We start from the raw sequence: 22,602 nt of genomic DNA on the forward strand, positions 1-22,602 counted from the left end.
GTCAGGTTTGTTGAATTGACAGACTAGAAAATATTGTCAAGTCGCAGGAATAACATGATTTCTGAACTTACTGAGCATAATGAAAGGTAGTATTTGTATTTGTTCTAGGAAATGTGCAGTTAAAGACTTCCTCTAAACATGCAAAAATTCAGACTTCTTAATTCAGTATAAATGAAATTGATATCTGGACATTTAAAGATGATTGAATTACAATAATTTTTCTATTTTTTTCTCACTAAATCTGCTTTTCCTACTACATCTGACTATGCTGCAAGTTCTTTTGTATAAACCCTTTTAAAACGTAAACCCTTTTATAAAGTAATAAAAGTTTAATGAACATACAATGAAGCTTTCCATAAGCTAATGAATATACATATGACATAGTAGTGTAGCCTTATTTTAGTTTCAGGCATGTAATATTGTGAGATATTCCTGCACCAAAATTCTGGTACATTTTATACAACACAACACATTGAAAATTCAGATGCTGGAAAGCACAGATTAGGGGATGCTTGGATCAGGAGCTTTTGTTTTGATATTGATCCTGTTTCTACCAGGTTAGGACTGGTACAAATGCATTGTTTTTGTTATTAAGATCCTTGTAAGAGACATAACATCTATGAACATTGAGAGCTTTCTAAGGAGGGAGGTGTCAGTGTCTCTGGGTTTCAATTAAAAAAAAAAAAAATCTTCATAAAAAGAAAGCCTTCTGATGTCTGGCAACACAACTTTATAGCTCCTTTCCCCCTTGGTTGCATGGGAGGTTACTCTCTTCTTATAGGTAGAGTAAAGACCCTGTGAAGTGAAGTGAAATAACTGTGTGCAAGATAGCACAACTTGTTGATAGAGCAGAGAAGATTATATGATACCTCCTATGCAGTTTTTACAAATAGAATGAGTAACTGTAGTAACAGCCATTTAACTTTGCTGCAGACAAATGGAGTTGTAGAGTCCTTCTTATCTGTATCTATACTTATCAACAATTAATGGCTCACAGAAGGGGCTCATGTTTTTCTTTCATACCACATCATCAGCTTTTACCATGAAAGGAACGGTGACAGGAATGATTTTTCTAACTTCATCACTGTCTGTAGAATTAATCAAGACATTCAAAAACATCATTAGTTTTTTTGAACCAAGACATTCAAAAACATCATTAGTTTACAAATGGTATAACCTATATGGTCACAAACAGGATAGAACAAATTTCCACGTGCACGTAAAACTGGCCCATTTCTAATTTGACAGTTACGTAATACTTCCTAGTACTGGTGGTCATAGAGAAATGTAAATTGTTCCTGCAAATCATGTAGGCATTATGTGACATTCAGTTTTTATTAATTTTAGCTGCAAACAGATAAAGAGCTTATCAATAAAATTCACAAGGCTTAAATGTCTGTGTATCTTGGGCCTGACTCCCATGATATTCAAGTTCCTGAATACGAATATTGCTTAGAAATTAAGATAGCTTAGTAAAAAATGTGTCTGAATTGCAAACTCATCCAAAATCAACAAAATTTAAGTGCATGGGTTTGCCTATGAATACCTATGTATGTACATAAAAGCTAATTCTTTCCATATGGGAAAGCTAACAAAAATTTTCCTATTGATTGCAATCTATCTTCAGCTGCATGCACCATCAGTGAACAAACCAGGTGACTTCCACTTAAATTTATCTGCAATGCAGAAGAGTGGCTTAGAATAAATAAAAATCAGCTGTAGGGGACATCTATAATTCTCAAAAGAGAAGGGAACAAAGTAGGAAAAGAGAGAAAGGTGTGAAATTATTCTGAGTAACTAAGAGATGCAAGCAAACTACAAGAATTCTGGAAGCATTTCTGTCATTTGGCTGGAGAAAGACTGCAACGAAGTCCTGAAAACAAATGCAGTCACAGAGCTAGTGTTACTATAGAGAGAATTAGAGTAACACTGCAGGTACCAAACAGTTGACATTTTAAGAACATAGTTTTTAAGAACATAGTTTTCTCTTCAGTACACATGATGTTCATCTATCTGCTCCAGGAAAACGAAAAAAAAAAAAGACAATGGTAAACTAAGCCACAACTTTTAGATGGCCTAGGAGAAGACACAGTGACAATTTCCCATCTAATTCTCAGTTACTGTGATGCCATGAGTCTGAACTGTGCTACCTATTACAGCTTATGGTATACAAGCCAGAATTTTAGTTAAAGCTGAACACCTTAAAATGTCTCTCTGTTTTTGAGACTACCATATAAAGTGGCTAATTGTCTTTGAAAAATTACTGACCATAAGCATTTTACTAAGAGTGGCTGAGATATGATTACATCTCACAATAAATGCAGAACCTGTTCTGTTGAAAACTTGGTCTTTTGTGAACGTTTAAATTCCCTCAAAATTAATTTAATATAACTATGGAGCTTACAGATGCAAACTGTCCTGCATCTAATCAGACTGGAGAAAGAGAACAGCAGAAGTGTGGCCCTCCTGGATGAGATATCCTGTATCAGAGACAGAGAATATGCAATGGCAATGTTTATCTGTTATGGTCCCTGCTCAGGTCAAGGGAAGATGAAAAGATGCTCTGAGTCAGTGCATAACCCCCCTCTAGTTTGTAGGTACTTTAACCTAAAAATTAAATCCTCTGCTGATCTAAAGTAGCATAGATACTGTGGTTGTAGCAGGTCTATGCTAATTTATTTCATCTGAAAGACTAACATGAAACTTTCTTGAGAAAATGTGATTTGCAATTTTTCAACAGGTTTAATTGAATCTAAAATTCAATTTGTTCATACTTTCTGTAACCTTTAAGCAATCAATGGCTATACAATTTCAGTAATGACTCCTGAAAATTAGAATTATTGAAAAGGCTTACAAGTAGTGATAAGCAGAGTAAGGTGGTATTGATTGGCCAGTAGAATACATTGATTTGAACTGCAAGCAAGTACATGTATTATACTAGAAGAATTGTATTACTATACTCCTTTTTGCCACTGTTATTCTGAGTCACCTGTAAGTAGATTCATGGTATTTATTTGATTACAGTTTTAATAGGTTTTAATGGCTTGAGCAGATTTATGGCTGAGGAAACATGGAAGTCTGAAAAACATCATGCAAAATGTATTGAAGGCACAAGTTTCCACAGGCCTTTTTCATTTAATAGATTGTGAATGCTTATGATTCACTGAACAAATACTCTTACCATATAAATTTAAGACTTTGTTTGTACTGTGCTTGCAAATGAGTTTTCTCTGTCTAAAATGTAAAAAGAAGTTCTGTAAAAAGAAGATCAGAAGTTCCTGGCAGACCTAGAATCTTACCCTTCACTTCTACTACAGCAGTCTTTGCTTTGGCTGTTTTTTTCATCTCATCAGCAAAGATCTATATTAGTAAATGAGCTTGTATTAGTAACTTGTACCATGTGCAAGTCTCTTATTGATGTCAGTGGAAATGTCAAGCGTGAAGCGTGTTTAACATATGCAACACAGTTATACCAGGAGAAAATTTTGCTCTGATTTAATCTTCTGTTACAGACTTAATGTAGATGTGACCTTAGGAAAAAAGTGAATCTGAACACTTGAAACAAAGTTTGAGTTGCATCTTTTAAGGGGCTGATTGTCATCAGCCCCTTAGACTGATGGCATATCCACGTAATCACAGTGAATTCAGTGCAATTGCACACAGTGGATGCTTTTCTGAGCAGAAGTTTGAGTCCTCACAGTCTGATTTGGTAAACATGAGATTTAAAACAGTTAAAAGACAACACAGTTCTATTTTTTTGCTGATCTCAGTAGGAGCTAAACAGTTTGAAAAATTCAGAGATTGGATGTATATGTGAAAAATGAGGTTACTTACTTAACACACGTAAAACCTATTGGCTGCTAATCTGTTTTGATCTTACCTTAAAGTTTACATAAACTATGTTAGCAATACCTTGCAGCTCACTATTTTTCCTTCTTTACACATCCAGTTTTAAAAGATCATAAAACCTTTTTACTTATTTTTTTTTCCCTGTTGTAAAATGAATATACATCTGTGTAATCCAGAATATTTGCATGATATTCCCACAGCTTTGTATGTATCCAGTATAGGAAATACTGTTGTTGCATTTGCAAAACTTCATGACTCATGACTCATCTTTTAAAAGTTCTCCCTCAGCTGTGTAGTAAAGCTGTGTAGGAAGATGTTTGTCTATTGCTGAAATGGTTAAGGATCATTGCCAATACCAAGTTTTAAAGTTTGTCTTCACTGAAACATCACATGGAAGGGGCTGAAGGATCAAAATGAAGCTGCACTACAATGAAAAACCACTCATTACTCTTTTGTGTTGTATGTAGACATGATGTTTCGCAGGCCTTGAAGTTTCAAGTCAGCTTTATACAAAACTATTTACAGTAGAGCTACTACATATAAGTGTCGTCTTTATTTTTTATCTGCATCTACCACCCATACAAACACCCATCCACACCAACACATGACATATGAAATAATGAAGAGCACTGAAAGAGAGAAGGGAACCTGGGAATTCTTTTTTTTTTTTTTTTTTTTTTTTTTTTTCCCCCATATGTCTATTTCAGGTTTCTAATATGAGAGCACTTTACACAAAAGAAAGGGGTACTCTTTTACAGTCACTGATGTGAGTGCAATTCATACTGAACAGTACCACCATTTCTGCTCTGGTGGCTCTTAGTAGTGATTGAACATTCTGGTGAGACATGGGAATTCTCACTTTTGTAAATACATGGGGGAACATGATATAGAAACAAAAGGGATTATGAAATACTGAGGGCAGAAACTAAGGAGGGTCAAGTACACCAGAGAACCAATATGTTATCTTCAATGAGTCACAGCAGTTTGGAAACTAAGTAAAACTCTAAAGCAGCTTGTCTATTTGCTGCAGGAGACCTGAGGGGAGCAGGAGAAAGGGAAAAGAGTAGCTAAGGGAACAATGTCCAGCAAGCTCCTGCAGCTCCAGGGCCTGGCATGGCTGGGCTGTGTCTACCAGGTGGAAGCTGGGTGGGAGAGGTCTCATAAAGCCCCCAGCCCCAGATTGTTGGGAATAGCTACATAAAGTAACTATGCTATTGTTCTTTTGAACCACATAAGTTTTTGTGGCTTACAAGTTTTCAAGCAACCTGCAAAATGTCTCTGAATCTCCATATTTGCCTGAATGTTGTCAAAAATAATTATTTATCTAAGCACTTACTTTGTAAATGCCTTTACCAGTATTCAGCATTCATACTTTATTGTATTACTGATTCAAAAGCTTGAGTCATCCTGTCAGGGTCCAGAAACTATTCTTGATCAATCATGCAGAACTGGTTCGGAACGGTTCGGACTGGTTTTGACTGGTTCAGACCGGTTCAGACCGGTTTTGACCAGTTTTGACCAGTTTCAACTGGTTTCGACCGGTTTGGACCGGTATCAACTGGTTTTGACCAGTTCAGACTGGTTCGAACCGGTTTCAACTGGTTTCGACTGGTTTCGACCGGTTCGGACTGGTTTTGACCGGTTTTGACAGGTTCAGACTGGTTTTGACTGGTTTTGACCAGTTAGGACCAGTTCGGACCGGTTTTGACCTGTTTCGACCGGTTCGGACTGCTTTCGAGCGGTTTCGAATGGTTCGGAAAGGTTCGAACCGATTTTGACCGGTTTGGACCGGTTCGGACCAGTTTTGACTGGTTCGAACCAGTTCAAACTGGTTTCGACCGGTTTCAACCAGTTCGGACTGGTTCAGACCGGTTTTGACTGGTTTCAACCGGTTTGGACCGGTTTGGACCGTTTTCAACCTGTTCCGACCAGTTAAGACTGGTTTGGACCAGTATCGACCGGTTCGGACTGGTTTCAACAGTTTCGGACCAGTTTTGACCGGTTCGGACCAGTTCTGAACCGGTCAAAACCAGTAGAAATAAGTCCGAACCGGTCCAAACCAGTCTGAACCAGTCGAAACCGGTCCAAGCCAGTCCAAACTGGTCAAAACCGGTCAAAACCGGTCTGAAACGGTCGAAACTGGTCGAAACCGGTCGATACCAGTCTGAAATGGTCAAAACCGGTCCAAACTGGTCTGAACCGATTGAAACCAGTCCGAACCATTCAAAACTGGTCGAAACCGGTCGAAACTGGTCAGAACCAGTCGAAACCAGTTGATACCAGTCGAAACCGATCCGATCTGGTCCGAACCAGTCAAAAGTGGTCCGAAACGGTTGAAACCAATCCGAACCAGTCTGAACTGGTCAAAACTGGTCGAAACCAGTCGAAACCAGTCCGAACCAGTCGAAACCAGTCCAAACCGGTCAAAACCGGTCTGAACCTGTCTGAACCGGTCCAAACCAGTCCAAACCAGTCCAAACCAGTCTGAAACGGTCGAAACTGGTCGAAACCGGTCGATACCAGTCTGAAATGGTCGAAACCGGTCCAAACCGGTCTGAACTGATTGAAACCAGTCTGAACCATTCAAAACTGTTTGAAACCAGTCAAAACTGGTTTTGACCGGTTCTAACCGGTCAAAACCAGTTGATACCGGTCCGACCTGGTCCGATCCGGTCCAAACCAGTTGAAAGTGGTCCGAACCAGTTGAAACCGGTCCGAACCGGTCTGAAACGTGATTCAAAGATCGAAGCCAAAATTCCTTAAAATGGTATATTCTTTATTGCAGCACTGGATGCACAGGGGATCTCTCCACCTATCGTGCATACCCAAAGCGGAAAGCAGTCTTGCATTTATACAATCAATCTATCAATATTCTACAAGCGCCTATACATATTCATTACCTATCCCCGCCTTCCCTCGCTTCTCATGCTAATTAGCCTTTTGGCAACTTGCACCTGCGTAGAGCCTCCCAAGAATTGTGGGTAGGGGTCTTCAGGACGTGGGCAGTGGTCTTTGGGAGGAAGACCCCGAGTCTTCCTCACAGTGTACTTTTCACCTTTGGTCAGGAATCTGCTGAGTTGGCATGTTTCTTAATTGCAAGAGCTGGTTGTTGCTAATTCTTCCATTTGTTGTATCTTTATCATGAATTCCAATGTCCAGTTTCAAGATTTATAGTCCTTACATTTGTTTCTTTGTCCGTCTGCCGCTTCTTTATCATGAGTTCCAGTGTCTTGCTTCAAAATATACAGTCCTTGTCTGGGGATTGTCCTTGCCTCCCCAATGCCTCCTTAATATTGTCCTTGCCTCCCCAATGTCTCCTTAATCAATCTGCCCTTTTCTTTTCCCATGCAAATTCTTTTGCATCAGATACTTCTATTATTTGCGATACCACAACAAAGCAGGCATCTAAATAACATGCACACAAATATTCCTAACACTACTAATGCAATTAGAGCAATGAAAGCTTGTTTCAACCATTGGAAATTGGGCAACCCGGAGGTTAACTTATTCCGTATTTCACTAAAACTCCATGAAAGATCATCTTTACTGATCTCATGTAGGATCCTTGTCTGCTTCCATATTTCTTCCAGGTTGGTAGAGAGATCCTTCCACTCTGATCTACATACATACAACAACTTGTGTTTATTACTGTACAGACTCCCCGTTGAGCGGCCAATAGCAAGTCTAGGGCCATCCGATTTCGTAATACTACCTGTGATAAACTAGATACCTCTTCTTGTTGAGCCTTTATAGCATCCGGAGTTTTGTTCTCTAATTTCTCTGTTATTGTAGAAATATTAACTATTGCCTTTTCCAATTCACTCACTTCTAACCGTGGGAGAAACCATCGAACAAAACTATGAAAAGCGGTGGGTCTCTCCATCAATGGATTGTTAATTTTTCATCTGATTCTCTGGATATGATTTCTCAAGTAACCTTGAGGCACTACATCGTGTACTGTCATATTGGGGACTGCTGCTCCAAGAGTGCAAGTTCCCTTCCAATTCTCGGGCAAGACCTTACGGGCTATATCATTGCATAGCCAATACCACCCTTTTCCTTCTGGTACCGGCCAGCTAGTCGAATTTGCCCAACCGCTAGTCGTACTAATATCAATTGTTTGATTACAAGATGTCTGATTTCCCACATAAGTAGTTTCCATATTTATACAATCCTGTTTTCCCATACCCTTAGGCGGGTTACACCTTTGTACACATACATAGTAGGATTCCAACGGCACGAAGCTACTCACTTCTAGTTCCAAAACTTCTTCATATTTTCAACCCCAAGATGTGTTTTCCCACAAATTAGTCCAAGATACATTTGCAGGCAAGGGAATCCCAATTAATGATACACCCTGTGGTGGTTTAACCCGGCGGGCAGCTAAACACCACACAGCCGTTCGCTCACCCTCCCCCCTCCCTCTCTGGGACGGGGGAGAGAAATGGAAAGTGAAGCCCATGAGTTGAGACAAAAACAGTTTAATAAGACAGGAAAATAATAATAACAATAATAATAATAGTACAATGATGATAATAGTACTACTAATAATAATGTGTACAAACAAGTGATGCACAATGCAATTGCTGACCGATGCCCAACCTAACCCCGAGCAGTCCGGCCCCCTCCCCCAACTAGCCACCCCTATATATTGTTTAGCATGACGTCAGATGGTATGGAATACCCCTTTGGCTAGTTTGGGTCACCTGTCCTGGGTCTGTTCCCTCCCAGCTCTTACTGCACCTCCAGCCTGCCTGTTGGCAGGACAGAGCAAAAGGCTGAGACGTCCTTGGCTTGGTGTAAGCACTGCTCTGCAACAATTAAAACATCGGGGTGTTATCAGCGCTCTTCTCATCCTAAGCCAAAACATAGCATTCTACCAGCTACTAGGAAGAAAATTAACTTTGTTCTAACTGAAACCAGGACACACCCTTATTCCCATGCAGACAGGTGCATACCCAATAGTTCGTCTTATTAATCACTTGAGATACGGTTTGTATTAGGGTCAGGTGTAAGTTCTCGTCCCAAGTTGCCCACCCTGAATCCAAGAACCACACCCCCACAATCATTAGGATCTGGAAAAACACAATTTTGCTGGTCCGATTGGGGTGGTGGTCTATATCCTCACCAGTGCTTTCTTCACCCTTGAATAATGGATCCAAGCTGCTTGCTCCTTAATCTTAATGGCGGTGTGTGTTGTCAGCAATACCTGGTATAGTCCTGTCCACTTTCCTTCTGTTTTTCCTCTAGGGGTTGTCCTGAAAAAGTCTTTATATATATATAATCCCCGAGCTTAAAGGGGTGGATTGGTTGATCCAACCCTCTAGCCCTGGTTCCTAAAACAAATTCATGTACTTTATTGAATTTTTTCTGAAGTTCAGTTATATAAGCATACAAATATCATACAAATCAATATATACAAAAAAATACATACAAAAATATACAAATCAATATAAATCAACATATCAATACAAATAGAGGATCCTAACTGCGTTCGGTCCTCTCCACTAAATAGAAATTGATACGGCCTTCCATATAAGATTTCAAAGGGACTCAAATTCCCTTTTATTCTAGGTTTAACTCTGATTCTAAGTAATGCTAAAGGGAGGGATTGAGGCCATGACAAATCAGCTTCTTGTCCGATTTTAGCTATTTGTTGTTTAATTAAATGGTTCATTTTTTCTACCTGTCCACTTGTCTGTGGTCTATAAGGAGTATGCAGTTGCCAATCTATCTTTAGAATCTTACTTATCTGTTGTACGACTTGCGCACAAAAATGTGAACCTCTATCAGAAGTCATTGCTACTGGAATCCCAAAACATGGTATTATTTCATTTAACAAGACTTTAACCACTTCTCTTGCTTTGTTTGTTTGACAGGGAAAGGCTTCGGGCCATCCTGAAAACGTGTCAGTCAGAACCAGTAAATAATGATACTCCCCTTTTCTAGGGAGTTCTGAAAAATCAATTTGCCACTGTTGCCCCGGATAATTTCCTTTACTGATTATTCCAAAATATATTCTATTCTTGGTATTGGGGTTATTGTGTAAACAAATGCTACATTGTTGAGTTACTTGTTTTATCATTGTGTTAAATTTCGTCCCACTAATGTCTGACTCAGGCTCTTATGCAGTGTGTCAGCTCCCCAATGTGTTCTATTGTGTTCTGTAAGAACTATGAGCCATGTCAAATTAGAGGGTATTATTACATGGTTATCTTTTAAATATACCCAGCCATCTGGTTTCATTTTACCTTTCAAATTTTCAATTAATTTTAAGTCTTCTTTTGTATAATTTGGATATAGTTTGGATTTTACCGTCTGGTATCAAAGACAATACCTTCACATCAGTTATTTCAGCTGCCCGCTTAGCCTCTGCCAATCAATTTCCAATTTCAAAATCGGTGTTCCCCTTTTGTTGTCCCCTTACAATGCATGATAGCCACCTTTTCTGGTTGTTTTACAGCCTCTAACAATTTTAAAATTTCTTCAACATGTTTTATCTGTTTTCCCTGAGCGGTCAGCAATCTACTTTCTTTCCAAATCGCTCCATGAGCATGTACCACGCCGAATGCATATTTAGAATCTGTCCAAATATTTATTTTCCTTCCTGCTGCTAGTTCCAGTGCTCGTGTAAGAGCAATTGTCTCTGTTTTCTGTGTGGATGTCCCAGGGGGTAATGGTTTGGACTCAATTACCTGTTGAGTATTTGTAACGGCGTACCCTGCCTTACGTTGTCCTTGTTTCACAAAGCTGCTTCCATCAGTATACCAATATTCGTCAGCATCTTCTAAAGGTTCTTCCTTAAGATCGGGTCAACTAGAATACACAGTCTCCACCGTTTCTATACAATCATGGGTTATGGGTTCATCCAGAGTTCCGCTAAGGAAAGAAACTGGATTTACAATGTTAGTGACCACAATTTCCACATCATCTTGTTCTACTAATATTGCTTGATATTTTAAAATCTCTGTGGTGAAAGCCAATGTTTTCCTTTTTATTCCAAAACTGCTGAGACCATATGGGAGACTAACACTGTCATTTTCTGTCCCATTGTAAACTTCTGAGCTTCATGTATATTGATAACAACAGCTGCAACAGCCAGAAGGCATCTGGGCCATTCTTTACTTACTTCATCTAATTGTTTAGAGAAGTAAGCTACTGCTCATTTATAGGGACCCAGTCTTTGTGCTAGTACTCCCAAAGCTATCCCTTGTCTCTCATGAGAGAACAACCAAAAGGGTTTTGAGAGATCCGGTAATCCCAAAGCCGGAGCTTGCATCAATTCTCGTTTAAGTTCTTTAAAGGCTTTTCGTACTTCTCCAGTCCAGACTAACTTTGATTGATTAATCTTTATCAATTCATATAGAAGCTTTACCATTAGTCCATGATTATAAATCCAAAGGCAACACCAACCTGTCATTCCTAAAAATGTTCGTAGCTCCTTTACTGTTTGAGGTTCTGGAGTCCAGCAAATGACTTCCTTACATTCAGTTCCTAGTTCTCGTTGTCCTCCCTAAATTTCAAATCTCAAATAGGTCACACTTTGTTGAGCCAGCTGGACTTTCTGTTGAGAGACTCGATATCCATTTAAACCCAGAAAATTAAGAAGACTTATAGTCCATTGAATACAACTCCCTTTAGTCTCGGTAGCTATTAAGAAATCATCTACATATTGTAACAAAGCACCTTCAGTGTCCAGAGGCATCCAAGTCTCGAGTTCCTTTGCTAATTGGTTTCCAAAAATAGTGGGGCTATTCTTGAATCCTTGAGGTAGTACTGTCCACATAAGCTGCGTCTTTCTGCCTGAATTGGGGTTTTCCCATTCAAAGACAAATAGGTTTTGTCTTTCTGTGGCTAAGGCTAGGCAGAAGAAGGTGTCTTTTAAATCCAGCACGGTAAACCAGACTTGACTATTCTTTAATGTAGTCAGCAAAGTATAAGGGTTTGCCACTACTGGATGTATATCCTCGGTGATTTTATTCATGGCCTCCTGGATATACTTGATCTGTGATCTCTAAAGGTATTTCACTTTTAGGGTCAGTTTGTATTAGTGCCAAGCTTAACACATCTATTAGTTGTTCTTCTCCTATTCTTAATTCCATTTTCCCTTTTTCAAAGACAATTTCTGCTCCTAATTGCTCTAATAAATAAATCTCTACCTAAGAGTGTCCATAAGGAGTTAGGCATATATAAAATCTGTGTATGCCCCATTGTTTCCCTTACTTGTACTTCAAAGATTCACAAAAATAAGCCTTTTTGGTTGCACCTTTTACCCTAACATAATCATTCCGTAAAGGCATTAATGCTTGATTTGGAACTGAATACGTTGCCCCCATATCAATATGAAATTTCACTTCCGTGAAATTTCACTCACCTCCCCTAGCTTCATTATAACCAGTGGAGGATCCGCTAGGGTAGATTCCCCAGGTCCCTGTTATTCCTGTTGAAATCAGGGGCCAATTACCCTAGGAAAAGGCTAGTCAATTTGTCCTCCAAAGCCAGGTCCAAATCGTTTTTTTGTTTTGTTTTGTTTTGTTTTGTTTTTGTCCCATTACATTTCAGAGTTGGTCCAAAAATTCCATAGGGGTTTCTTTTGGACCTTGTTGGAAGCATATTCTCAATTTCCCAATTCATCCAGATTTTAGTATTTACTTAACCATTCATAATTTTCGGGATGTTTAGGGTCTTAGTGGGGGTCGGTCAGGGGAATGCAATTGTCCACAGTTCCCTGAGCGGTCCAATCGGCAATCTGAGCTTGCACATGAATTCAGGTTGTTTTAAGAGTTAACTGCTTTTCTGTTTCCATGACAACTCTCTAGGACCCATCATGATCCCTTTGCTCCAGAGGGCTAACACCCAAGATTTTAAGATCTCAGCCCCGGGCTGAGGCAGAACTGTTAACATTCCTACATCCTCTTTCCCTGCTCATTCAACTTCAAACACCTTTAACACTTTCAACAACCCTTTTAACACTTCCTTTATCTTTCTCCAGCCTGTACTTTTCTAATGCCAACATCAAAGGCTCAGACCGAAAAGCCACAAGGGACACAGATTTAAACCACAGATTTAACACTCAGAGAAGCTCATGGTGAACATCTATGACAAGAAGTGTGATGCTTACTTCTGAAAGGAGATCTATTACAGAAAAGAAATTTAGGTGGGGGAAGGTGCAAAGGGTATTAATATTTTGCAACAGCACTGGTTAACACGGCAGAGAGAAGATATTTCAACAGGAGGGATGGTAAATCTCTAGTCACATCTATTGATCACAGTTTGATTTGTACGAAGTTGGAAATGTAGATATAACTACTCAGATATAACTACTGTTACATTCCATGATTCTGGCTTCATCAGCACAGACTCTGCTGGATAATTCCTTGAAGGTGGGAAGAAATGCACCAACCTGTGTTTGTAAGACTTACATCCTGCTGTGGCACTGTTAGCTAATTCTGTGCCCAGCTAAGGATCTGAAGGACCTTTAGTATTTCCAGGCTGTGGACTGTCTTGGAGCATCTCCTTCCTCCAGATCTTTAAGGCATGAGGTACCTGTCTTCAATCTCTCAGCAACACAAGACTTGGAGTTGGAAAATCTGGCCACTCATCTGGTGGGTCAAGCTGGTTGACGCATTCTTCTAACTAGACAGGAGTCAAGGGCACTTACTTTGTAAATGCCTTTACCAGTATTCAGCATTCATACTTTATTATATTACTGCTTCAAAAGCTTGAGTCATCCTGTCAGGGTCCAGAAACTATTCTTGATCAATCATGCAGGTCTGTTGTAAGCCAAGGCAAGCTATCATCAGACATCAAAGCAAGCTGTTAATCCTCCTACATACACAAAAGTTTGCATTTCAGAGACAAAATCTTATATTGCCTTTTTAATATTTGCTAAAATGCTACTCAACATTCAAGGTTTGGTATGTTTTATGACTGCAGTTTTGTCATGGAAACCACCTGTTTCTATGGAGTTGTTTGCCAGAATCTAACCTTTTATTTAAATAAGAAATTATTTAATAAGAAATGTTCATGTTTATTACACTTGGATACCTAGAAACCTAGAGACTTTATCTGCATTAGTCTTCTTTCTCTTGGGCAATACATATACATATAGCAAAAGAGATGCTCTTCTATGTCTGAAAAGTGTCTCATCCAAATGCCATCAGCATGTAAACGCATACAGTGTTCTCTGAAGTCCCCAAATAGCTTGAAACAACAGCTCTTGAATGTGCAGCATGTTGTCTTTATGGAAATGCTACGGTGGGAGTGAAATGGAAACATACAATCAAGAAAACCATAAACATTTCACTATAAACTTCTTATGCAGTTTGGATCACAACATAAAGCTACAAACTCAGACCCTAGTTACTCTCATGGTCCTATATGCAGACAAGTTTACTACAGGCTGATGTCCAGATGCAGAAACCACTAGCTTAACAGCAGACAAGGTGTCAGTTTAACAGTTTGTACATGATTTTGCAATACATAAAGATGTACGAAAAGTATTAGCAAAGTGGAAATTAAGAACATTTAATAGCATAGGAATATAACTTTTTAAAAGTAGTGGATGTAAAATAAATCCTTTACTGTGATGTTTGCATTAATTTGCAAAGCCTATCATAGAATTCTGGATTTTCTTAAATTTCCCTAAATGGATTTCCCTTAATGTTAAATAGTGAGGACTCACAGTGGAGTAAAGCATGATATGAAGGAAGAGTTGAAGTTCCTCCCCTTCTTTACACCTCTCTCCCAGTGCGAGTTACACTGTGGGGCAAGAGGAGCACCTGGGACCCACACCAAGCACTGCTATGCAAAGCCCCAAGTCCAGGATATGGTGGGGGTAAGGTGTGGGGGTACTTCAGCTCTGTAGCTTGCACGAACTGGTCTGCATGGACTAAAGACTCATGCAGATGAATGTGAATTTATACAAATGGAAGGGCCACTTCACAGAAAATATCCTTGATTGGAGTATGAATGCAGTGTACCGGATTAAGATGGAATGGTTTGTGGGTAGCCCAGGTGCAGGAAGTGTCTTTGTTCAGAATGAAACATCTGTGTTTTACACTGATGAAAACAGTAACTGGTTTGGGAAGCAAAATTCATCTTCCTCTCTCCCTAGCAAATCTCTGTTAATAAGACTTCCTATTTTTGGAAAGAGAACATCATTAAACAGGAATAGCAAAAACTAAGTGTGTAACTTGATGCTTAATGTAGCACCCCAGTTGTTCAAGAGCCCTTCATACTCTTGGGTGATGTTTTCTAGTTACTCTTATATTGTTGCCAGGGCCCTGAGGCCTAATTAATAGAACTTAATAGCCCCATACAGCCTCACCTGGGGCCTCCCCCCTCACCCTAGCCCACAGGAGTCTCATTCCAGCTCAGGTGTGGGCTTTCAGTTCTTTTCTCAGCCCTGTCTGTGGCCATGCCTCTTGGACCTGTATTGCAAGTAGCCTGACTCCAGCCCTGTCTTCTGGTTAAGTTTCTTAGCCCTGTGCTGTAGCCTTAACTCTAGTCTCATCTCTGATCCTATTTCTACTTGCTCCTGACTGTGTCCCCTCGGCAGACCCTGCCCCTGGTTTGCTGCTCACTGTGCCTTCAGTGTCCCCCAATACTAACACCTGGCTCTGCCTGCCGTGGTCAGGTGTTGTGGGACTGTTGGTGGGGGCACTGTCCTGTGCTGGGTCACCCCTTTGCTCCTGGCTTCTCCTCCATGGGAGAACCTCTTGTACTGCTCTTGTCATCTATAGGACACACTAAACTTGGCTGAAGAGAGGGTAGAAGGTGGGTCTTTTGGGGTTCAAGCACTGAGCTGCTCAGCTTTATGGACATAGTAGCAGTTCAGTTGCATGTGCTGCCAAAAACATCACGGTTGAGTTGATTTCACATTTGGAGGGCCCATTCAGATATCACGTTTGGCATGATTCAAGTGGTAAAATCTCCCCTAAGTTCTGTTGGGGATGGCTGTCACCACCTAGCAGGCTCACTGTAGTAGTCGTCATTTAGTGCAGAGTTGGTTTCTTTACCATGATTTTATTATAACATTGTTTGCTCTACTATAGCACCTACCTTAGTGTTTGGAAATGTGTTTTTCTTTCTTTCTTTCTTTTTTTTTTTTCTTTTTTTTTTTTTTTTCTTTCTTTACTTTTCTGCATTTTTAGTCTATTTCCTAAACAGTAATTTAGGATTAGCTGAGAACACTGGTAACCAACATTTTACATCTCTGCCTACCACCCATCTGTACAACCAACCCACAGGCAGCCTGCCCAGATTTGCCTGGCACAATAATAACTGTAATAAGTATTGAAATCTCTCTTCCACATGGGATGGTCTGGCTGGTCTGGAGACTGCTGACAGAACAGAAGGAAAACTCGCCGTCATGGGCAGGCACCGTTTGCTCTTTCTGATCTTCCCAGTCAGAAAAGACCTGTGGCTATTTTAAGATAATAATAAAAACAAAACAATGCAACAAAACAAAACAAAAAATACACACAACCTACAATGTAAACCCCCATATTCCTTTTATAGTCTCATCTTCACACTTTCTTAAGTGCTAAGAGCAAGCATGAGGTAATTTAACCACAAGTTGAAAAAAAAAAAAAAGCAACATAAAAAAGATTTTCTTTGTAGACTATTAAAAAAAAAAAAGTTTATGCCCACAGTTTCTTGGGTGACAGGATGATACATTTCAATGTGATGATGATTTCCATCTTAATAGCTTAAATTATTTTTAAACTTTATGTCATTTCTTATTCACCTAACCTACTTAGTGAGTACAGAAAAGCTGTGCAATTCGCTATTGCTTTTGTTTGTTCTAGAGGAAGATGGGACTTCGGCAGATATTTTTTCAGGACAAGTCTTTGCTGGAAAAATGAACAGTGCTTTTCAATTCTAGATATAGGATTAACTTCAAAGTCCTTTTTCATTGTTGTTCTTTTTTCACTTTGTCTTCCAATAACAGACTATTTTGTATATATATATACACACACACAGAGAAGTCAGCTTCAGAGATCACAGGAAATTATTTTAGCAATGTCTCAGAAGATGGCCTCCAATAACAATTTTTATTACTGCAGAGAAGGCTATAAAATAGATTTTTGCCTTGTGTCTATTCCCACATTGAATTCAGGCTCTCTTCTGTCAGGGACAATTATACTTTTACTTGTTTATCCTCTAGCTACTCCTCCCGTTTCATAGAATTCAGAAGACTTTGGGAGAGAGCCTTCTAACAAAATTAAACGGTATTTGAATTTTTTTATAATCTCAAGTTCATTGTATCATAAAGAATAGAAAAGATGAACTGTTATTATTCTCACTGAAAGACTGGGACAACCCCAAAAAAGCTCAGGATTAACTGTAATAAGTGTATTAGCACAGTTACAGTGTATCTGTATTAATGAAGATGGTTCATGGAAATAAATCTGGATGCAGGTATGTTGAGACTTGAGGGGATAAAAGAGTGGTGTCTGTATTTAGGAAACTGCATCTCAAAAACTCTGATTTAGCAAAATATTTCACTACAGACCTATCCTTAAGCAATTTGCAGTTGCTTCCTTGTTTGTAATTATTAAGAATTATTTGGTGCCTGAAACTAGGAACACATTCCCAAATCTATGAAATTTATGACTTCATCACAATCTCACAGGAAGCCTATTGCAGCTTTAGGAAGTGAATTACTATCCCCTGATTAAGAATTCAGTATTGTGACCTTAAATTCACTTTTTTTTTTTTTTTTTTTTCATAGGCATTTGGTTGGCAAAATCTTGGCCTTTTTACTTGCACTCTGGCTTCTCAGTTCTACAGGCATAGCAGAATTATAGATTACAGCAGACAGGTGTGTTTTTATTTTTTGAATGTGCTGTCCTTCAGCTTTTATACTAGTCAGTTTATTTTCTGTTTCTGACTGAGCAAGTGATTGGATTAATCAGTTACAGCAGACCCAAAGTAAATATAATTCATGTACTCTCTTTTTAGCCTATTGAGACAAAACAGTTAAACAAAGAAGCTGTGAGATGCTTTATTAAGTCTGATATGCCAGTGAATGTTGAGGTGATGCATGTTGAGATGCATTTTAGTTGATCTGGATGTATGTGAATATCTTAATGATGCTATTACATTTTTATTGAAGCTTTGATAACTGAAACTGTATTTACTGTGTTAATGTTTGGGTTTTTTGGTGTGTTATGACCCAGCAATGAGAGGTTGGAGATGAATTTAAAGGAACTCACCTCCTGTAACATGGGACACACTATTGCTCTTAGTAAGCATGATTCAGATGAGCCATGAAGTACTCACTTCATGCTAATGAGGGAAGAAGAACGAGGTGCATGTAGTACAAGTTAACCTTTTAACAAACTCTCATCTGAACAAGTGACTTTCTACCTCCTGAATGTTTGTTTTATTTTTTCTGGCTGTGTAAGGACCACACCTGAACAGCACATCTTTCCAAATGTAAAAGGGTACTTTTTACATTACCATCTGACTTGTTTTGGGCTAGAATGTTCCTTACAATATCATGTTGTTTACAATGAGATGTGAGTAGAAGTATATTAGAAATTCAGAGTAGAACTTCTGCTTCAGACTTCAAATTACTTCTTGAAAATATTTGTGTAGGACATTGTAAGATGCTTTCACCTCTTTTTTAATAGTGCTTAATAGATGTTGGTGATATAAAACATCAACTCTTTCCTCTGAATAGAAAGGATTAAAAACAAAACTCTGTTTAGAAATGGTGGAAACGTCTGTAATATCCTTCCCAATTAAAAATAAGCTCATCCTAAGCATTCTTTTCTTGGCTTCACAGATGCATGCTGACATCATAGAGTCTTCATTGTTTTATGCCTGAAAAGGTAATGATGATAAATTAAGACATAGTACCATGAGAAACTTCTTGTTCAAGGACATATCTTTTATTTTTCATAAACATCTCAGTTCTTAATAGAACATTTCCTTTGCAAATACAAAACAAAACAAAAATAATGGGTCTTACTCAAAGTTTCAGCATCTTATATAGAAATTCTGTTTCTCTAAATTTATTGTCATATTAAGACATGGATACAATCAAGCCAAGGGAGAAAACATTTCCTCCATAATGCCTACAGGAACCTAGCCAGCTGCCATATCCCCTGTGCCTGTCTCTGTTGGCTGAAAGTTATTGCTGGACCACTTTCTTGCTCTCCTTGTTGAGTCTTGAGATCTTACTTCTGAGCTGTGGGATCTGCTAATTCATGCCTCCTGTTGAGAAGAGTGATCGTTTCCCAACACAGCCCTGGCTGTGGTAACAGAGCACTTCCCAGTAAGCTAATGTTGGTAGCTCAGCACCTGCAGCCATGCCATGGCGCAGAGGTTGCTTTTCAGGATGGTGAGATATTCTGCACTCATATGAGACTCTACAGGACCTGCCTCTTGCAGGGCATAAGTTCCTGGGTTTGTGAATAACACAGTGTTGTCCCTGTATGAAGGAAAACGTGAAGTCCTCTTTTGTTTGTTTAGGTCTGGTTGGTCTTTCTTTACCGGCAAAATCTAGGAGATTTCCATACTCACCTGGCAATCAGAACAACCTGCAGTGGTAAATTATCAGTGTGATTGGTGATACCATTAAAAACTGTTCATCACTAACATGTGGAGTAAGTGCTGCCAGATGTAGGTATGTGAAGTTACCAGGTTAGAAAGACCTTGTGAAGCAATTGTCTCTTAGATACTGAATTGTGATTCTACAATTTAAAGGACAGTCATACACCCCAGAGAAATCAAGTCAAACAGTCATGGTCTTAACTGTCTCTCAGTTTGAAGAGGTTTAATTGTGGAGGAAAGGTTGACTTCGTTCAGTAATATCTAGCTGTATGAAGAGCATCTTAGTAATAATGTAGCAATTTTTTTTTGCATGAGAGTTTATATTGCAATGTATATAAACAGGGTGTTCGATGAATCTTGTATGAAATGGTTGGTTGTCTTTATCCATAAGTCAGTAGTTCTATTGATTTGATGAAGTCTGAAATATCATTAATTATATTCTCTAGCCAGAGAAGCATTTCACAAGAGAACCTGAGGGTCAATGTGGATGTATTGTGAAATTTAAATCACCTTCTACTTGATTAATTTTCATTGTTGGACATTTACAAATACACATTTTGAGAAGTAATTGTGAAAGTGTGTGTGTGTGGGGGGGGGCAATCTCATATGTCATATAAAAAGGACTGACATTTAAAGGAATAAATATTTAATCTAAGCATCCTCTTATGAATATGGTATCCTGAAGCATGCAGATAAGGACTATTCAGCCTGGATATTGCAGTATTAAGCAAACTGAAATTTGAATGTTGGATCATTAATGCGAAACATACTGCATTAGTGATTATATTGATTGGTGGTTATTACTGAAGTTTGTTTTGTTGTCTGATAATGATTGGGTAATTACTTTAGGGTCAATGAATTCACATTAATTAGATACTGAATGTGAAAATAATCATGGGAAATGAGTAAAGACTAGCTGGCTGAATTTTATTGGTAATTATTAATTATTAACATTTCTCGTTATTAAAATTTCTCAAAGGCAAGACAGGAAATTTATTCTACAATAGTAATTTGTCTACTTGGTGCCCTTAGCATTGAACTTGGGAATTGAAATCCCATGTTCTTAATACAAATGATGTTGAAATGTTTTGACCCAGTTCTTACAGCTATGTTTTTATAGTTTGAGGGGAAAAATAAAATAAAATAAAAATTCAAACTGTGATACTGGTAGTTTAGGAGATTTTTTTCTTGTAAGAAAACTAATTTCCATGGAAAGATCCTCTTAGGTACTTACAAGTTTCAAGTGGAGAAAGTGAGAATAGAAGAACAGAGGGAAAGGAGACAAATCTTATGTGAAACAGCACAATCCTTTATAAAACATAAACATAGTATCTTGGCAACTTGTTTGGAGGCTTCTGAAACTTCCAGCTTGTCTATTCAATTAGTCATAATTACAGAATTACTGGGACTGGGAGGGACCTCTGAAGGTCATCTAGTCCAATTCCCCTGCTCGAACAGGGTCAGCCAGAACAGGTTGCCCTGGACCACATCTAATCAAGTGTTGAGTATCTCTAGGAAGGGAGACTCCACAACCTGTGTGGGCAGCCTGCTTATCTCAAAGTAAAATGCATTATTTCTTTTTTGTTGTTTCTTTTTTTTTTTTTTTTTTTTTTTTTTTTTTTTTTGCCTTAGTTTTGATGGAATTTCTTATATTTCAGATTGTGCCTTTGTGCCATTGCCTATTGCCCACTGGGCACCACTGGGAAGAGTCTGTCTCTGTCTTTGCTCCTACCATCAGGTTTTAATACACCTCAATGAGATACCCTTGAGCATCTCTTCTAAGTAAAATACCATTTTAATTGCATATTTATTTGAATTAAGGTTGAGGTAATTGTTGTCTCTTAATGTTTGCTTCTAAGACTACCAGTAAGCACTGTAGGTGGGATTTTTCAGAGAAGAGTTAGTTTATGCTTTGTGAAATAACAGAGAATACTATCATACAGTATTTTTTGTGTGTGCAAAAGTTATTATGGGATGGTAAGACTGAAGTTTTTATAGAGATGCTAGACTTTTTGGAAAAAAAGTATTTTTCTTTCAGTATTATCTACATGTATGACTGCATTTACCATGCCTTTATTTTCTATTGTAACTACTTCCTGGAAGAAAAAGGTGATCATGAGAAATATCTAGATTATCATCCACACAGACCAGCTTTTTTACTGATGTCTTTAATACATTTAGTGAGAATTCACACTAACTGTATTTTATGTGCGTATGCGTACATGCTGACTTAGAAATTCTGTTACCTAAGTCACCCTGAGTTTATAACCATATTCTTTGTTCAGTGGAGTTTGTGCTGACAGTTTTGGGTTGGAGTGCCCACTCCAGTGAAAGACGTTTTTTTTCTTTTTTTAAAAAAGTAGAATTTCAATTTAAGATGGACTAAGTATTAAAATAAACAAATAAATCTGCACAGTACAGAGAATTTTTTTCATAACCATGGAGTATTTATTTACCATTGGCATCATTGTCACCCTCACTTTGTGGGACCAGTTCATAGTTCATCAAGTCTGGCACTTGATGTATTGATGCTACAAGATAAACAGTGCAGAGCAAGGCGCAGGGGCACAGTGTGCCTCCAGCTGGTATTCACCAGGACTGGCACCTTCAAAGGTCAGGCAGTGCATGTGCAGGGCAGCTGCATGGCGTGATCAAAGCCAGGCCAGGTGTGCTGCTGTCCTGGGGCAGGAACAGAGGCAGCACTGCATGCTGGTGCCCATGGCAAGGCATTCATGAGGAGACTTCATGTGGTAATGCTGGGAGAGATCTTAAACATACCCCCAGCAAAAAGAAAATAACTGTAAGGGGGTAATTAGAATAATTCTGTGACTTTTTTTTTTTTTTTTTTTTCTGAGAAAATCCCAGGCCCAACAGTATTTAAGATTTTATGAATTCAATTTGTCTAATGAGGCACAACAGAGGTGACAGCATCCCCAGTGCAGAGCCATGTTTTTAATTTTGACTAGTTATGCATGGCCAGAAACAACAGTAATTTCCTTTCTACAAGCGTTATTACTTATAAATCATGTTGGTACCACAACAGCATTAATGAGAAAGGATGAGCAGATAAAGCAGAAACTCCTTGATCCGCCCAGCATCCTCCTGCTGGTGTTTACACAGCAAGCTACAGACAGCTCTTTAGATCTGGTCCCTGTGGTGGGTGACACCTGTTTCATTGCCTTTATT

General features: G+C 38.7%; 1 protein-coding gene and 1 long non-coding RNA gene across 22 annotated transcripts in view; one reads left to right on the top strand and one right to left on the bottom strand.

Annotated features, from left to right (window-relative positions):
• The window catches only part of LOC311431343 (uncharacterized protein), a 358,114-nt gene that overhangs the window by 148,899 nt on the left and 186,613 nt on the right, over positions 1-22,602 (top strand). The window lies entirely within an intron of this gene.
• LOC311431350 lies at positions 18,978-19,416 on the bottom strand. The gene is made up of 2 exons (XR_014689371.1): positions 19,387-19,416; positions 18,978-19,294 (listed from the first exon to the last, which is right to left on the bottom strand). It is a non-coding gene; the product is annotated as an uncharacterized lncRNA (long non-coding RNA).

This window comes from Aythya ferina, assembly GCF_964211825.1.
Source record: "Aythya ferina genome assembly, chromosome: 2".
NCBI classification, from domain to species: Eukaryota; Metazoa; Chordata; class Aves; order Anseriformes; family Anatidae; genus Aythya; species Aythya ferina.